This window comes from Anas acuta, chromosome 5 (genome assembly GCF_963932015.1).
Source record: "Anas acuta chromosome 5, bAnaAcu1.1, whole genome shotgun sequence".
Taxonomy (NCBI): Eukaryota; Metazoa; Chordata; class Aves; order Anseriformes; family Anatidae; genus Anas; species Anas acuta.
The window spans coordinates 41,807,988-41,827,791 of NC_088983.1; the positions used below are offsets into that span (position 1 = coordinate 41,807,988).

At 40.4% G+C, this 19,804-nt stretch overlaps 1 protein-coding gene across 3 annotated transcripts in view; it reads right to left on the reverse strand.

The window, feature by feature from the left end:
• The window catches only part of STXBP6 (syntaxin binding protein 6), a 111,927-nt gene extending 101,679 nt beyond the window's left edge, over positions 1–10,248 (reverse strand). The window contains exons 1-3 of one of the 3 annotated variants that reach the window (XM_068684375.1): positions 9,539–10,248; positions 6,295–6,438; positions 4,661–4,887 (exon numbers count right to left, since the gene is read on the reverse strand). The gene's annotated coding sequence lies outside the window, so the exon portion shown is untranslated. The remainder of the gene's footprint in view (positions 1–4,660; positions 4,888–6,294; positions 6,439–9,538) is intronic. The other 2 variants (XM_068684374.1, XM_068684372.1) reach the window with 2 other exon arrangements.
• Positions 10,249–19,804: the final 9,556 nt, after the last annotated feature.

The following is a 19,804-nucleotide window of genomic DNA, read 5'->3' on the forward strand; positions in this document are numbered from 1 at the left end:
AGCAGGATTCCCTTTCAATATTGGAGGGAGAAAAACTGTCACATCTTTCTCATGACACCTTTTGGAAGGGATGGGTTTGAAACAAACAGGCAGAAACAGATAAGAGCTCTCTTATCAAAGCATGAGACTAACTTCAAAACATGTCTTGAAGTTCAGGGAAGCCTGTGTTGCAAGAACATGACATAAATCTGCATAATGGAAGGAACATACAGAAAGCTAACTCTGGATTTACTGCTGTGTCAACAGCAGGAAGTGAGCAAATGCACTCCTTTAATTCTGGCTACCAAATCAGGAACAAGTCACTAAGAAATACCCACACCTAAGCGTTCACATGGGTGGCTTTTATTGCTGCACCTGCGAAATTTGTTTCCTTCTTGTGCAGGGTATCTACACAAAGTAGGTCAGATGACAGAGCAAAATACAGCAGACACATGCAGGAAACGTAGTAGTCCACATACACCATTGCCTATTTTATTCTAGAAACATAAATAACTGTTTTGTTATAAAATGGAAAGCGGAAGAAGTTTGTATTATCAACTGGGCAAGGTTCTACATGGCATAAATCCATGGCTTCAAATACCAAGGGACTTCAAATGCTCACTGAGGTGCACTTCAAGTCTTTTTCTGGATTGCTTAAAAAGATAAAAATTAAGTCTGATACAATGGCAATCTTTAAAAATGGAAAAAGAATGATGGATTATGACTGAAGTGGCATGACCCTAAACAACTCATGTAAGGTCACGCACTTCAGCAGTAAACTGGGGTTAACCACACCTAGCTCCCGGATGTATTGAAAAACTTGGCATTTGGGAAGCACTTGTGCAACCCCAGGTGACAGCCACTGATGAACACTCAGACTACATGTTGCACAGCTGCATTCCTCAGCCCCATTACTTCTCCAGAGGAGAGCTGTAGGGAAGGCCCACTTAGCATTCAAAGTGCTACCTGGACTGCTGGCAAAGACAACCCCCTCCCTCCACTTTTCCCAGTAAATCAATACAAAACAAAGAACAAATCCGAAACTGTACATAGCTAGCTTTTGAATGAATAACAATATTATTTCTGCACACAAACAAAAAACAGTACTTAAAGTCTCTCCAAAGATTTCAGGTAGATAATTTGAAGATTGCATATCATTCACTTCAGCTATTACTATTCAAAACAAGCATCTAATCATATGGTAACTCAGCATCTTGACTTGACAGTACACGGCTTCACAAGCTTCCATAGGGGACAAACATCAAATAAACGAGCGTCTGGTATCACTGGAGAATTCCCAGTTTCATTTACCCAAACATCCACAAAGCAGTCAGCTCCCTAATTAGTTAGTGGAGAGGGAGGGGAAGCAGAGTTGCAAACATTCTTGTCACCCACCTAATAACCACAGGAGAGCATTGTAATTACACTCCAGTGACACCAGGATCAAGCTTTACCTAAGCCCAGACCTCTGCACACTCTCATGCATAAGTAGTCACTTCTGTAAGAAGCATTAGTAGATTAATACACAAGTAACTAGGAATAGGATATTCTTCCATTCAAAACTATCAGTGGCTCTTTCACAATGACAACATTAAAAAAAAAAAAACAGTTTTATTTTACCTGTGACTAAGACTAATATGTGTGTGTACACATATCACATGTACACTTTTTTTTTTCTTTCATGGAAAATAAGATGATAGTATCAAGATATTTGTCAGCTTTCATCTGGTATCTTTAAAGTTCTCTTTTTAGAAGGCTAAAGCTCATGACTTGCAAATAAATAAAAGAAAACTACCAGTGTTTAAAATTTTAACCACATGCTGTTTGCCCCCCCAACTGAAACACTGCCTAGCAACTGAACAGAACCTGAATCTTTTACTTGATTCTTCTGATGATCTAAGGGTGCCCTATACAAAGCTCACATTTACTAAATTTCTTAATCAAAGTATAAGCTTTTAGTTTCTCACTCCTATAAGAGCTGGTATATTAATCTTCTGTCAGATAAGTGCTTATAGTGAAAATACCACAAGACACATAGGTTTTACTTTTACTTTTAAATATTAAACATAATATCTGAAATCCCATCAAGGCATTAAATATAAATTATCAGTCCTAGTATAATTCAAAGAAGCTTCATAGATCAATGAATTCTCTTACCTTCATAAGGCTTTCCCAGCTCAAACAGAGATGTTGCCCAGCAGCGGATCCACAGAGCTGGGAAAAAGAACCACTCACAACTCAGTATCAACTTGGGGCTTACATGGAGAGTGGTGGGCTAACATGTGTAAACAGGACAGAACCCAGTCCTTTCCAACCTTAATGATTCTATGATTATTCCCAACTCACATAAAAGCTATTTCTGCCCATGCTTTCTCACACTGCTTACTGAAGTAATGCCATTACTATTTTGTGAAACACTACAATGCTCCAATTCATGCCCTTAAGGCTTCCAACTACTTCCACTGACTAGACAGGAAACACAGACACCATAGACCTGGAGATAATTAGGTGTCACAGTATAAACTCATAACATGCAGTGCAAGACAAGGCCTGACATAAAGGACTCAAATTTTAAGCACAGACTGAACCACAAATGCACTTTGTTTCTATTACAGGGTAATGAAAACCTTCATATGGTACAAATCATCATCATGAGAACAATCCTTAATCGTATATTTGGGCGTTTCAAGAACAGATTACATAACTACCATCTTAGCATTTGAAAAATGCATATCACTTAGTCCCATATTTACATACTAAAGCACTGCCTGAAACCTACCTAAAACCATACGAGCTAGAAAAGTGAAGCAACTCCACAGGATGAAACACGCCCAGGTACTATGTTCAGTTCCCAGTCAAATCAACTACAGCCTCTTCTTTAATTTCTGTAAGAGTTAAGTCAGAATTGTCCACAACCAATTACAAATGTATACTTCAGGCCCTGGTAAATTGAAAGTGACCTAAATATCTTACCTTAAAGCAACCTCCGTCTGCTAACATAATGTACTCAGATTAGTTTGTTGTACAGAAATAAAAAAAAAAAAATAAACACACATACATATTCACTTTGGGTTGCATTTTTCAAATACAAACCTTACTACATTACCAATGATGCAGGAAGTATCCAGCACCTGACACAGCACTGAACCATTCTTTGCTGCTCTGACACACACTTCTGAACAGCTGCAAGTATATACAGGCTACAGTGAAACTGATGTTTTTAAAATTTAAGTAAACTGACACATGGTTTCATTTTTGTTAGGTTGAATTAAAATCAGTCAAGAATAATCCTTCCCCAAAGGGCATACTGGAAGTGTGTTGATATTGTAATTGAACATCTGTACTGAATGCGATAAAAATAAGTAATTTGTTTATTTCACAGTTTCAGGTCTATTAACTAAGAACTTCATTCATTCTGTCTAGAAATGAAATCACTCTTCCACCACTTTTAATACAACGTGGATTGTTAATGCAACCTCCTAACATGAGAGCAACGCATTAAGGTCAGAAGCCACAGGGAGGCAGGAGGGAAGTAATATTACTGTTTCTGAAAGTCACCTGTGGTATAATGGAAGTTCCCAGTTTAAGATGGCTCAGAAAAAAAAAAAGATAACTTCAGAAAGTTTCAGATCTGGTAAATTAAAACTCCATGCTGTTTGTGAATGCCTCCCTGACCTCAGTTGGCAATCTGTATACAAAGCACTGGGAAAAGAACAAAACAAAATCTCTTAGGTTTGTTATTCTCTCTGAACCAGTCAACATCAAAATTTACAAATAGCAATTTCCTTTCAACATCCTACAAAACAAACAAAAGCTAATCTTAGCACAGCTTTTCTTCTAAAGAGAAAGGTATGATAGATCTGCAAAACAAATTCCAATCATCTCAAAAACAAGAACCAATCGGGGGGGCTGGACAAGATGACCTCCAGAGGTCTCTTTCAACCCATCTGTGATTCTGTGATCTTCCTTTTTATGTTTTTATGTCATATTGCTTTCTTCAGGCAATCACTTTTGTGTAGATATATATTTTAAAATTAATAAAACTAAGGTGCGAATTCTGAGTTTTGATATCTACCTCTAAATCTGGCTTTCAAAGACAAAAGACAGCTGAAGATATGTTCTTTTATTGGTCATTCCCAGTGGAAAGATGCATACTGACACCAGACAATTTTTTGTCTCTCTGCATCACATAACTTGCATTCAGTGAAGAAAGAACTAGTAACAACAAAAGGTACAGAAGCTGCGTATCAGCAAGGAGCTGAGGGCCACCACGAAGCCGGTAAGAAGTCCTTTGCATTGCTAGGAGTAAATGGAACACACCTCCTTTGAAAACCCATCTGTTCTTCAATGCAACAAGACTGAAAGACTAAGACCCCAACAGTGTGTCCCACAGAGTAACCAAGTGTATAATGTTAGATTACAGAACTGTTTGTTAACCCACAGTGAATGAATTCCCTATAAAACTAATTGAAGTGTTTTATACAGAAATCACAAAGTTGCTAACAGATTAGTCACTAACCCCTGTGCATATCAGTATATTCAGTTGCTCTTTATTACAGCATTAGGAAACTGCCATACAAGTTCAAGAAAATAAATGAACTCACAGAAATCCACCATCTGAAATCTGCCAGTAATTAATTGATTATATCTTTTCTTTCTCTATACTAATACTAATGATTACCTAAGCATCTTTAAATCAAGAGGGCAAGTTGATGTCCTTGCATAATGGCCCACAAAGCAAACGATTCAAGAGACAGCTTGTTAACATCCTTGAACTTCTAACTGCCAAGAGGGAGTTTCCAAGTGTGGATTGCATATGGCCAAATGTTTGCTCTTCCCTTCCTCAAAATTACACCAGCAAGGTTGAAGTGGAACTGAAACACTTTCCAATTTTGCACTTTTACTATCCTGAAAAAAAAAGTAGAGCCAAATTAGGGAATTACTCTTTTCATTCTATAATCAACTAATTGCAAGATATGAAAAATGCTTTCTGACAGCCAGCATGTATAGCAAAGAATCATCTGTGAAAAGGAGACTCAAAACCAAACTCCATAAATAACAAGCTTGTTGACCAGCACAGTTACCAAGAAGAAAGGAAAAATACTTACAGGACTTTTTTCCACAGATTAACTGCAGACAAACACCGAATTTTATAAAAATTCTATTTCTAACTTTACTTTACAGCAATGCTTCACGCAAAATGAACTGTTTCCAGCACAACTTTATTCATCACTTAACCAGGTTAGTTTTGATTCAGTTTAACTGGAGTGGTAGTTGGTTAACTCCTCTCCATGCACATTTACTATTTATTACTAAGGCAGGTTTAGCTGAACTGGTTTATGTGGAAACAAGACAAACTGAACCTACCTTGAAAACTGCTTTGCAAAGTCTCTCCATCTGAAGTGTTTCATACAGACATATATAATTTGCTTTTTCCCCCTGTCATTAACAAATCTAGCTGTAATTACATCACTTGAGTTTTATGCTACTTGGAAACTTCACAGATGTAAAATCACATGCGATCTCTAGGAAAAGATAATGAAGAGAAAGTGTCTAAAGTCTACCATGCCAGCTATTCTGCCAAGGCACAGGGGAAAAAAAAAAAAAGAAAACTCCTGGAGCTGGCATTGCTCTCATGCCCACAGCGAGAATAGAACCAAGTTTAAAGGGCAAGAAAGAAACGCCTTTAAGTGCTGGACTTTGATCTATATCAGCTCATGACACTAAAACCTTTAATAACTCATGTTCATAACCACTGGTATGAATTTTGCTCCACTGAGCAATCATAATTTTGCTCCACTGAGCTCTCATAATCCTTATTTTATTATGGAAATCAAAATGTTACAGATCAGAAATGTCTAGATTTTTTTCCCTGGGGTTACTGTAACTGTATTATCACTAACTGAAATCTGCATATAAAAATTCAGAAGTTAAATATGTTTGCCTTAACATTGTCAAAGGTAGATCTTCCAAGCATAAAAAAAATCCAATGTCTATGAAATCTTCCAAAGACTACAGCCCACCCTTCCAGGAGCACTGCAGTCCAAACTGCTCCCAAACTTGCAGCACTCAAGGACAGCCAAGATGCTTTTCCCAATACTATTTGCCTAATAAAAAATATGGAAGGGAAAGGAAGAAAAGAGAACACTCTTGAGCTAATCTACAGTCACACAATCCTAACTGGCAAGGAATTAGGACCTTTCATACTTGTGACAAAGAAGCCCCACAGCATCATTCTGTGTTTCAAAGTCAAAGAACTCAGGTGCAGGGGATGTCTGCCTAAGATTGGGATGGAAAAACATGCCCAAGCTTTACCTTAATGTTCAGCTATGTAGTCTGGGCTGTCACAACAAACACTGTATGACAAAACTCAACTGGGTCTTCAAGAAACGTACACAGGAGAAAGAAAACAGATTTCCAGAACACGACCTCTGGGGATGGCGGGAGGGTATCAGGAGTCTAAAAGAGTTTGAATGCACTGATTTTGAAAAATTGTCTAGTCTCTGTTCTTCCCTCTATTACTCAGTGAATACATTTCACAAGTTTATTTCTGCTATATATAGCCTTAAAAATACATTTGCTTCCTGAGAAACCATCATTCATTTCTGACGTAGCACTTTAGTCAGAGGATTGCAGAAAAAAAAAAAAAAAGGAAAAAGGCAGGAATAGGAGGCATTGCCCTTCCCTCGTCCCCTTAAACCAGAGTTCCCCCACTTACATGAGAGTTCAAATGCTCTATGACACTTACGCCTTTTCTGTCTCTTGTTAACATATTGTTTGTAATTGATGTTATTATTTAAAAAAATTGTCTCAGATACCAGCATACTTTTTCAAAAATAAAAAAAGGTTTACTTATTCTCAATTAAAGACTTGTAGAACCAAGTTAGAGAACCAATGTTATACTACAAACTACCAGAAACAATCAGGTGATACTCATCAGCACTGCTAAGATCCTAGTTTAGATTATAGCCCTAGTCTGTGTATCCTGACTCCAAACAACAAGAAATAAACCAAACAACTAAATTTAGACACTTATATACAGTTAACACAGTACTGCATGCTGCAGTCATATCCAAAAGTGTATTAATGAATTCACTGGCATATCTGGCTATGATAAAAATTAATGCCACAGATTTTCAGTTCATCTGTTTTTCAAATCCCCAACATCACTACAGACTGCCAATCAAGAGTATGAAAATTAAGTGTTCTCTTGAAGGACTTGATTTGTCTCTGTATACACATTAGCTAGAGCATTCCTGTTTGGTTAAAAACAGGAGAAACTAATTTGTCATCTATCATCATGTTATCCAAACACTGGCTTCCAAAACTGTGATTAAAACACTTTTGTACAACCTTGGCAAGGCTAACTTACCAGCTGTACACTGAAAAGGAATGTTAAGTTACAGAGGATGAAAAGAGGAAGAAAGAACAAATGCACTATTATTCAAACAGCTTACCTCCTTCAAAAAACAGACCTATGGCTACTGCTCTATAGAATCTGTTTTTACAGGATTTTATTCATAATGCAACACAGATCTTCTGTCCCATATTTTTTAAAAACTGCACATTTTTGATAAAAGGTATTTTTAAGGTCTCTAAAATTTACGCTCTAATCCACTAACAACAGTACAAAGTATCTACTGAGGGATTCTTATTTAGGAAGTGAGCTTCTAGTATGAGTAGCCTACATAATGAACAAATACACAATTGGGAGGGGACAAAACCCCCTTCATACTAAAGATTTTACAGTTAGCTTATTTTCAAACACATCCTTACTTCGTAAAAAATCACACATGCACAAAAAAGAGGTGACATGATCTGAATCCACATCTAGAAAAAAAAAAGCCCTAAGCAGTTACTATCCCTGGGCCTCCCATAGCACACTTCAACTGCATTCTCATCATGCCTCCCTAACTCAAAGTGTTCAGATCCAGACTGCATACGGAGGGGACACTCAGGAATGTGAAGATAAAGAAAATGGAGATGTGAAATCAACATGTGTAACTCAAAGCAGTCTCAATCCCCACAGCAAACACTCGTACACAGTGGTAAAAGAACACCTACTTTCCATAGCACAGTTCTTCAAGACTTTTTCCACCTGGCAATTCCTTCACCTGAGGAAGCTATCACAAAATGGTGCTTGGGGTAACTCCCAAAGGAGTGCTTTCACCCTGCCTTGAAAACGTCACAGTGCTTCCTTTTTCCTTGATTTAATTTAATGCATCTTTAAAAGGTAGCATCCAACTTTTAAGGCATATTCTTAATGTAAATCAAGAATGTGCACAAGGGAAATTAATGTGGCACAACTATGCAGTAACTGCATCCCCCCAGGTAGAAAGGCCCTAAAACATTTTACTGAAAGAGAGCTTTCCTCCAGTAATGTATCAAGCAGAGTACCATCATCCCCAAGGAAGATCATTCTTCCTAAGGGCAAGAAGCTGTAAAACTGTATTTGGGGGGGGGGGGGAGGAGGAAGGGGGGAGGATAAGAAAACCAACTCATCATTGTGATTATTCATTCAAGCTATCCCAAACATGTCTTTTTGTTTGTTTGTTTGTTTGTTACTTCAGAGCCCACCACATTTGGAGTTTTCAAGGACTCTTTAAACCAACTACGCTCACTGAACAATTCAAGAGCCAAGGTATGCTTGGAAGTGATATAAGGAAAAGCAACCTATGACTTGTTAGAAAAAGAGTACATCACCACCAAGGTGCAATTTCAGTGCTGCCTGTTTGCCCCTCTCTTATGAGAGGGATGGCAGAGCACCAAGATCTCTTCCATAACTAGATGCTGCAGCCTGGAGATGTTGTAATCCAAAGAGAACTGAGACACCACGCTGACATCCTCCAGCCTTGCTCAACGAGAAAGGATTGCTCCTGTCCTCAGTAACGCCAAACACAAAGAGATGCCAGATTATTCCCACCGCATGAGCAGGAACTCTTAAAACTCTTAAAAGGAATGCCACGGGGCTGTGGATCCCGTTCAAGCAATGAAAAGCTGTAACACTGTTTCTGACTCATAAAGGGAAAACAGCCAAGCTGGAGATATCCCGAAAGCTCGCTTACATTTATGGAAAGACGCAGGGCTTCTAAAAGGGATGCAACTCGCGAAATGCAAACTCCTCTGCCTGGCGGAGGGCAAAACGAGGTGAAAGCAGCCCCGCACGTTTCTCTAAATAAAGGTCAATAATATTTCCTCGAACTTCAGACTTCAGCAGCGGCAGTGCCCCGGCGATGCCGACAGAAGCAGCCAGGCGCTCCAAGTTTTACTTTCCCATTAACGGAGCCGCTGAGAGCAGAAAGCAGGGAGGGCAGCGGCGGCGGCTCCCCCGGGCTGTCAAGGTTACCCCTAACCCATCAGTTGGAAGCAGCCCAGCCGATCCCTCTGAACGTTCCCGGCCGGCTGTACGCCGCCCTCCACCCCTCGAAGCAGCTCACCGGGGGTAACCCGGGGACCCCCACCGCCGGCGTCGCGCAGGTTTTGGGGTGTGCTCCGACAGCCCACCCTGCCGGGCTCCCCCCGGGGATCCCCCAGCGCGCCGCGGCCGCCCCCCGCTCACCTTCGTGCCGGCTGCGCTCGGCTCGGCTCGGCTGGGTCCCGCCGCCCTCCTCGCCGCGGCCGGGTGCCGCGCCGCCCCGCACGGAGCTCCCGTGGCGGCGGCCGCCGCGCTGCCAGCGCCGAGGCGTGAGGGCGGCCCCACGTGCGCCGGCTGCGCCAATCCGCGCCGCCCGCCGACCGAGGGACCCCCGCCGGCCGGCAGACAGAGCCCCGCCGGCCGGCAGGCACGCGGCCTCGGCGCCGGCGCTGGCCCCGGTCCCGGCCCGGGCCGGCCTCGAACCGGCGGCTCAGCGGGCGTTGCGCGGTGGAGGTGGCGGCAGTGGGGACAGGAAGAGGCTCCGGGCCGCGGGAGGAAACCAACGCGCTGGGACCAGAGTTTGGGACCTGCCGGCGGGGAGGGGACAAAGGAGCCTCGCCGGGCAACGTCAGCGCCGAGCCCCGGCTGCAGGAGTTCGGGCGGACAAAGCTGCGGAGCGGAGTTACTCGCTAAAGCAGCTTTTTTTTTTTTTTTTTTTTTTTTTTTTTTAACCGAACAACTCGGTTAAGCAGCCTTTTAGCGCTCTCGTGAGTTTTGCAGGAAAACTGGAGCGCAGTACCGGCGGTGTGGGGCGGGCTCTGCCTGCCCAAACAGCGCCCAGGTGGAACAACAGCACGGAAACACCGACGGGGAACCTCCCGTCAGGAAAGAATGGGATCGACTGCCCAGGCTCACACTGGGACCCTGAGGGCAGCACCATCACGTTCTGCTGGAGCATCAGACCCCGGCCCACAGCCAGAGATCGAGGCTGCAAAGAGTTTGTCGCCACACGCCCCGCATCTGGTGCTATGAGGTGTCCGGCCCCATGCCACAGAGCTGGGACTGCTGCCACTCTTCACGGTGGCAGCGCTGAGAACCCAGTGCTTAAAGACAATGTGCTGCCCAGTATGAAAATAAACACTCTCCATGTATCAAAATATTTTGGTGCTGTATTTTGCAATGTTTATAACACTGCATTTTTGTGTGATTGTCAACGTGAACTGTAGTTAGTACAGTTTCCGCTTGTTACACAAAATGTACTGTTATTGGTTGCTCACTGTGTGTTTTGTCCCCATCATTTAATCCAATGGTTACCGATGCAGTGCAGTGGCTGTTGCTCACAAGGGCCTCAGTCTCTCAGACCATTACAGTCTGACATACTGCTGCTCCTTCAGGCCTCCCTTAAAAGTGCTCTGAAATCCAGTGAATGACTCATGTTAATTTCAATAGCTTTTGCACGGGTGTCTTGGAAACAGGCCGATCAACTTTTGTTGGAGGCAACAGCCACCCACAAACGCCTTACTTCCTCCTCATCTTAAATGTAAAGATGTTCAGCCCCCAGTGGCCTTCAGTTTTTAAGAATAAATTTCCAAAAGATAGATCTGTTTTGTGTGAGTGAGCCCAATTTCTGTTACAGCTAAATGTCTCCGGCTTCCCGGTCCTGTGGCTGGATGCACAGCCCTGAGAAGGACACGGGAACACAGGCCACAGTTCCAAGAGGCAAAGCTGCAAACAAGGTTACTTCTTCACATAGTAGCAGGGACAATCAGAACTGTTGCCATACTGAGTCCTTTCAAGAGTTCATGACTGTCATTTTTCAGAAGGATAAACTTGGGAATGTCCAGAAATGTGATCTATTTTTATCTAGTACATAAATACCGAGTCTTTTAAACTTTGCTAATGTCTCCACAACCACATAGAACAGTAACACAAGCTGAGAAGGTCATTTAATTGCCTAATGCCAGAAACCAAGATGAAAAAAAGCTGAATATGCTTTTGGGAACAATCAAAATGACACTTGTCAGCCCTTCAATGTTTTTTTTTCCTTTATTCTTATTCTAGTGTTTTGTGGTGGTTGTTTCTTTCTTTTCTTTCCCCGTAGATTCTCTGCAGGTGATATATTTCAAATTAGAGCAGAACTTGAAATCCAGCTTTTAATTTCGCAGCTACTCTCAGGCCTTTCAGATATGTCTCAATTTTGCTCCCATCATCTTTTGATCTGATGGTATTTACTTTTGGTAAGTTAACTGTTGCTAGTAGAAATGCTGAATTATGTTGATGGACTTCAGTTTATGTTTAAACATTTACAGTGACTTGTAGTGTTTCTGTAAAATGCCTTCTTCAATGTCCTTGGGCCTTGTCAGGCCAAGTGGCATGTGTGCTAAGCCATTGCTCCCATCCTACAACTGGATATATTTATTACTTAGATTAACACACCAAAACTGTCCAACAGACTTCAGCCTTCGTGCCAAAGAGGTCCAGGCAAGTAAGTGCATTTACATGTACATATAACTCATACAGAGATCTGTCAATCAACCATGTAAAATACTTTGAGTGCCGAAGGGTTCTGCCAAGTGATGTCTGGTAGAATTAAATGAATAAATTTGAGAGCCTAGTGCCCACAGCAGTATGCCAGACTCTTTCACAGAGGTTACTGTCTTCACAGTAGAACAGGTCATGCATTTTTGTCTCTCCTACCCAAATCCATATTCTGCTACCTCAGTGTTAACTAACCTCACTTCTGACCTAAACATCCTTTACAGCAGTCTCTGGCCAGGAGACAGAGCTTAAACCTGGCAAGTGATACTGTCTTAAACCACTTTCAATAATTCTGCCAAAGCACGTCTCTTCAGAGCCACAAGAGTTGGCAGGGCTGAGTTCTCAGAAAAAAAGACACTGAGCTTCTTCTCCGTACATTCTGTGGTCCTGTGGGATCAGAGGGGAGGTCCAGATTCTGAAATTCCACTGAAACAGAGCTACCGAGATCTTCCTGATGGCTATCCGGGCCTAAGACACATCCAAATATCCAAAAGCAAAATTTAGCCTTTTCTCCAGGAGCAGATGAGATTGTGGAAGTGGCTTGTACATGAGATAAACAAGATTCTTAAAATCAAATTTCGGACAATAAACTGCTTCCCAGAAATATTGCCTCCAAGTGCAGGCCTGGAAAGCAGGAAATCTATTACAGCTGTGCAGCTGTACCACTGGAGTACCTAGGACTGTCACTGATAACCAGCTTGATAAAAGAGTAATGAGCAGGATGTCTGTAGTCCATCACAGGACTAACAGAAGACCATGCAGACACCTGAGTACTATATGGGAAGCTGAGCAGGCTGGAAATGTTCAAACATAACATTTAAAGATAGATAGCATAAACTGAATGAACGAGGCTGCTAACAACAAGTGCTGGTGTTCATGTACATAGCTAAAGTCATTAGCCAATTTAAAGGCTTGACAGGTGCAAGATAGTGATAACAACTCATAAGAAAGTGCATGGTACAATGAACTATGTGGAGGGGGAAGCTGTGTCTCAGACATTTGGATTTCTCAGGCTGCAGCACAGTTAAAGCCAGAATTGTTTTCTGCAATCACTTGCATGCAGTGCTATTCTTGCTAATTGCCAGAGCCCTCAGATCAGAAAACCCCGCATAGCAAATCCAAGCTTGTGTTTACAAGTAACGAAGTGAGTCAGGGGATGTGGTAGGTGGCAGGGTCAGGCTCTAGAGCCAGTGGTGTTGCTGTTACCTTGTGGGCAAGCAGCCAGCCAGAAGAGTCACAGGTGGTGGCTGTGGAGGGCTGGCAGCAGTAGGGGTAGACCCTCACTCAGAGTAGATAAAGGCAGGAACTAGTCATCTGAAATGAGCAGTGTGTATCCTACAAAAATATAGCATATCCCCAGCGTGTTGTTTGAAGGACTGTAACTCTGGTTTTCTTTTTGCTTCAGAATGAAATGAGCAGTATTGCTTTTTCTGATGATGAAAGAATGCATGCATAAGTAAGAAAATAAATTGGCAGGATTCCACCGGTATTTCTCAAAATATACAAATAAGTTTTTAACATAAAAATATAGTTTCTGTCATCCGTGCTGAATGATATTTTCTTCTGGAAGTGCTCAGTATTAATAAATATTGATTAACAAAAAGAAATTGTGTACAACCTGCTACACAGAATTAATAGGAATTATTAGTGTTCGCAGAAAAAGCAGTTTTTTCACTGGTATGTTCTGATGTTTATTAATTTCCTGTTTAGATTAAAAGTAATATCCCTAGCTGCAAACCCAGATCTCCCCTAAGTCTTATCTCCAACTGAAAATTACAGTGTTTAATTAAGAATAAACACAGTCCAAAAGAAATAGCCCTTGATTCAAATCTAATTAAGATAACATCAAGGTGTATATATATAGGTGTGTGTGTGTATGCGTAAAATCAGAATCTCAAAATACTAGGATACATTAGAACTGCTCAGCTTCCTCAAATAAATGCACGAAAGTTTATTGTCACAGGATGTGCAGGGACCAGTTTAAAGATACCTACCTAAAAATGAGACAAAGAAGAATTGTCTTTCAATACCAGAGATATTTCAGAAAGCTTTGGAACATGCAGCAAGAAGCACAAGTGAACCTCAGAGGTCTTGGAAGAGTTTGTGACATTTTCCTAAAGTTCTCATGATGTCCTTTTCAAGTCATGCTGTGGGTTAGACACCAGTAGGAGGTTTAAAAGGTTTTGCTTAGTGCTTGCTTATGAGACTATGAAGACTGTAACATTTTATTAGACCTGATTGGCTTATACGCTAATTGCAGGTTTCTCTTGAACAGTAGATAAGATCTATGTGTAATGCTTACTAGGGGAGTTCACAGGTGTGATGTCACCTGCTGCCTGGCCTGATGATGGACATGACTTGACCACAGAAATTGTAGTGTGATTTGTAATACGGTATGGGGAATGCAACAGCAAATTATCTATCATTTGTGTGGCATGCCTTTCCGTTTATCATCACTAAATGCTTAGTATCATAGCCATGTGGAGACTAGTGCTAAAGGTCATTGGGCTGAGTATGAAATGTGAGGAGTTCAGAACTGTTAGAAATGTGTTTTCATAACAGTTAATTTTAAAACAATGAGAGCTGTGGATTTTATTTTTTATTTTTTATTTCTAGCTTTGGAGTTGAGAGTACCCAGCAATCTGTACCTATAAATTATTTGAAAAATAAATTTTACGATAAAGTGGAGAAAAAGCAGACAGAATTGGATGCTTCTATGATGCTTCTACAAAGCACTTGGAGAATATTTTATTAGCTCTGTAGTATTCCTCCCTAAATCACTTCCTAGATTACCTTCTTGTTCAATTCAACTTGAATCTGTGAATGGAAAAATATTCCAACTGATTTTGAAAATTTTTGTTTTTGCAGAAAACCTTTCATTTTTCATTTTTTATCATGGCAATGATTATGGGCCTTTTTTTTTTTTTTTTTTTTTTTTTTTTTTTGAGCATAAACCAATATGTGATTTTATATTTAAAACATAAAACATATAAGAAATGTATTTTCCTCAAGTTAAAGATCATATTTGAAACATCTTGATAATAACAAGATTTAAAGATAGTATAGACAGATAACTGAAGGTATACTACATGCTGGAGGATGCAGAGAAAATAGAACAGCGATCAAACTGTCTTGCCTTTCAGCTGACCGTGCAGGACAGATGAATGTTGTTTGTGTGTGCAAGTGCCTGGGCCCATAACTGAGTACAGGTATGCACATACAAATACAAGCACATTCCCTGAGTTCCTGCCCCCCCCCTCCTTTGTTTTTTTTGCCTTCCTTTTTCCACCGTTTACCATCTGTCTGCTTTTTCTGAGAACACATCAAATTAAAAATAATGTCAAAGTTCTCTGTATGGTAAACTTAATATTTGAAGTAAATTGTGTTAAATTCAGGACTAGATTTAAATCTGTTTCTAATAAAATCAACTATAGGCTCTGCTAACTAGTTACCACTAAAGGAGGTCCAGTGTTAGCAAGTGCTAGAGGTTACATGGAAATTATATTAGTCACAATTTCTGTGAACAGGTTCCTTGGACAGATGAACAGATAGGAAAGTATGTGTGAGGGGAGAATGTGCTGTTTTAGCATGATTAGGATTATTGGACAGAATCCAAATTACAATCTGAAAGCTGTAAAATACATTGCCCATATCAATGACAATAAAGTAAATCTTGTCTTTAGAGGCAGAAAGAATCGAATCAGTGGTCTTAAGAATGAAATTCATAGCCTATTTAATGAACATATGTTTTTATGTATATATCTGTATCTGTAACCTATATACATATATATTTATGTGTGCATTTATGGGGAGATAATTGAACATTATTAGCTTCCTGAGCTAATAACAGTCCTCAAAGGCTCAGTACAGGTGCCTGGGGATTTCTGTGCTAGAGGTGGAACAGTCTTGTGTGGTGAGGCCCGAGCATTGTGAAGCTGTGTACTTACCCTCTGTTACCCACCTGGACCGTCAGGAGAAGAGACTTCAGAGAGAAGAGCCTTGGAGTTTGATCAGTTCAAGCACTGTAAATATCTCAAACTTTTAAAGGTATCTGACTGCATACAGTAAAAAAACAGTAGCAAGCTTAACAAATTTTAAAGTATACTCAATAACTTTTGAATTTTATCTTATATTTAAGAAAATAAAATTTCAAATCATACACTGTGTAGTACCCATCCCCTCCAAGCATTTGAAAAAAGTCAGATGAAATGGGCTTGTGTATTCTGACAACGAATCAAATGCTCAATAGATAATTTTGCACTCCTTGTTAGCTGGTTAATAACACCATTCCCTGAGGGAGCTAGTCAGACAACTGTTGTGGTTCAGCTCGAGTGAGCTCCACCACAGCCGCTCTCTCACTCCCCCTCCTCAAAGAGGAATGGGGAGAAAATATGTGAAAAGGGCTCAAGGGTTGAGATAAGGACGAGAAAATCACGCAATAATTATTGTAACGGGCAAAACAGACTCAGCATAAGAAGATAGTAGGATTTATTGCTCATTACTAACAAGCTAGAGAAGTGAGAAACAAAGGAAAGAAACCAAAAGCACCTTCCCCCCCCCCATCCACCCTCTTCCACCTCCTCCCCCCGAGCGGCGCAGGGGAATGGGGGAATGGGGGTTATGGTCAGTCTACAGCACTTCTTCTCTGCCACTCCTTCTTGGTCACTCTCGTCCCCTGTGCTGTGGGGTCCCACCCACGGGATGCAGTCCTTGATGAACTGATCCGGCGTGGGCTTCCCACAGGCAGCAGCTCTTCCAGAACTGCTCCAGATATAGGTCCGTACCACAGGGTCCATCCCTCAGGAGCAAACTGCTCCAACCTGGCTCCCCCACGGGCAGCAGCTCCTGCCAGGTCACCTGCTCCTCACCTGCCCGTGGTCTCCTCTCCACGGGCTACAGGTCCGGCCCGGAATCTGCTCGGGCAGGGGTCTTCCACAGGCGGCAGCCTCCATCGGTGCAGGGCCACCTGCTCCACCGTGGTCTCCTCCATGGGCTACAGCATGGAACCCTGCTCCACCGTGGTACTCCATGGGCTGCAGGGGGACATCCTGCTTCACCATGGTCCTCACCACAGGCCGCAGGGGACTTCTGCTCCGGCGCCTGGAGCACCTCTCCCCCTCCTTCTACACTGACCTTGGTGCCTGCAAGGCCGTTTCTCACTGCTCTCTCCCTCCCAGCTGCTGTGTGGTGCAGCGTTTTTTTCCTGTCTTAAATATGCTCTCACAGAGGCGCAAAACAACATTGCTTATTGGCTCAGATCTGGAAAACAATAGGGCCCTTCCCAAACATGGGGCAGCTTCTAGATCTTTCTCACAGAAACCACCCCTATGGCCCCCTGCTACCAAAACTTTGCCACGTAAACCCACTACAACAACATATGTCAAAACCAGCATACATATATATGCATATATATATATGCACAGAAAAATAAAGCAATAGATATCCAGTGTATTTCTTTCGAAGGTGAAGTCTAATTGATCCCATGATTTTACTTATACCAGAAATCACTTACCAAATAACACAATTGACAGCACCATCAGGTTTCTTTAAAGAGTAATAATGCTGATTCGACAGCTGTATGTAGCCAATATACACAGACAGAATAAATTTAGGGGAAAAAAAAAGACAAAAAGGTGAATGCATTTACAATGCAATATTTTAAGGATTTGACCATGTGTAATGAAAGGTGCTTTAAAAATGTTTGGGCTTTAGGCTTTCAAAAAGAATAAATTACTTTTCCTTCATATAAGAAAATTGATTTTACTACACACCTATATAATGTCTAGTGATGCTAACTTCCTGAGAAGGCTTATAAGCTTCCTAGGTACTTGAAGTTTGCTCTGAATACTCAGAGATTAATTCAAAGTGCAATTCATCTGAGAATTTTTAATTCTCAGAATAATAGTAACAATAATCAAACTAACTTCCTTTCATATCATTATTAATGTTAATTATAAATGTTTGTTAGGATAAGTGAGGCAGACCCTCTTTGCAACCTAAGCTTTGTCTTCATTAAGCTTTATTGTTAACACTTCTGAAATAAATAAATAAAGGATTCCAGATTGGTTGCTCTCAGCTACACTTTACTCCCTGCAAGCTAAGGGAAGCAAAAACAGTAAAACATTCTCAGTCTGTGAAAGAGAAGAGATAATTAAATAATAAATCAATAACTAAACTTAACACAACCAATGTCTTGAGTCAGTTGTTTTCAAAATACTTTCAGTACCTGTAATTAATGATAAAATTTTGGAGTAACCTTTTATTATAAATCCATTGAAGAAAGAGAATTAATGTTGAATACATGTAATGAATATAATCCAGATTTTTTTTCAACAATGCAATTGCTCCCAACCCCTCACTTTCCAACCCCAGATCTATGGTAGCATATCTCCAAAGTGAAGTAACTCTGCATTATGTTAAATATTCCTCTTTCAAGACTAATGTTATTTTACAGGATAGGTAAGGAAAGAGAATTTGTGTAGAAAATGAGAGCATGTGAGAAGATATTGTACATGCAATTCATTTCTGTTCCATTTCTAGGCTATATAATTGTCATCTGGCACATTGTCATGGTGTCATTGTTTCACTATGGTGCTATTTATAACCTGCATAGCTCTGTCAGGCAAAAAAAAAAAAAAAAAAAAAAAAAAAAAGGTAAAATCTCTCTTTTATAAGCAATTTAGTGTCTAGATAAGCAGTGCTAAAATCAGCATTAATTAACACCATCTTATTTAAGTGAAAAAAACTTTTGGAAATTTGCTGTATTTACTAGCTTTTGTGCCTAAAGGCATTTTTTTTTTTTAATTATTATTATTTTTTTTCTCTCTCCCTCTCCTCCCAGGTTTTGTCACATAATGCTTGGTTCTCACTATGGGGGAGTAGAAGAAAGTAGTCAGGCAAAAAAATATCCCTAAGTTAAAAGGACAACTGAGCAAGAGAAAAACATGAAATAATATGCTCTTGCTTATATCCAAATGTTAATTTTAAAAGTTTGTGTTCTGAGAATAAGAATATCACTGCAGCTAACTTACCTTTTTCCATTTCATCATCAGTGCTGATGACAACTATTCTACAGGGTGATCTGGCCCAGCTCTGAAATGTGCACTTTGACTTCACTGGGTTCTTGTAACTAGCCAATTTCAATGAGGTTGCTTATCTTTTCATCTAGCAACCTTCCCCAAATTTTCTATTCATTTTCCTTTAATAAAGTAAATGTTTTCCTTGTATACCAGTGAAAATATTTCTAAGATTGGAAATACATATATATATTTTTGTTCAGCTTTTCATACAGACATAAGATTTCAAAGTCCCTCCCCTACTTTTAGCCTGTAGGCCAAAAGACATTTATTCTTTTCAATTGGCATCTTTTATCTGTATGTCTTTAATATTCTGGTGTGCAACAGTGTAAGATGCAAGTGTTTGTGATAGTAAAGCCTTCTCCCCAAGATAATAAAGAATACACTGTAATCGTGCATAACATTATATACAGATAACTTCACCATGTCCTTTAAGAAGTTAAGACCATTCAAAATAAATAAACTGAAAACTTCATGAAATTCTATATTTTTTTTCAGAACACATTTGAATTTGAAATACTCAATGAACTGTGATTTTGTTCTCAGATGATAAAAATGAGAGGAATGGCTAGAATTATAATTTAACATAACAGAAAGGTAAACTAAACTAGAGAAAAGGTTTTTGGAAAGAAAGGGTTCTCTTTGCATCTAAGGCCACGCATCCATTTTCATTTATAGGGGACCTGTATACTCCCAGATCATTAAGTAGTACAGATCCATATAGGATCAGGTATGAATAAAGAGAGCACATAATATGGCATATACACCTGCATGCTCTGTGAACATGTGGCCTGCTTTTCCAGATTGCCTGATGTTTTTCCTCTGCATGGCACATTGAGGAGGGCTTTTTGCAGCT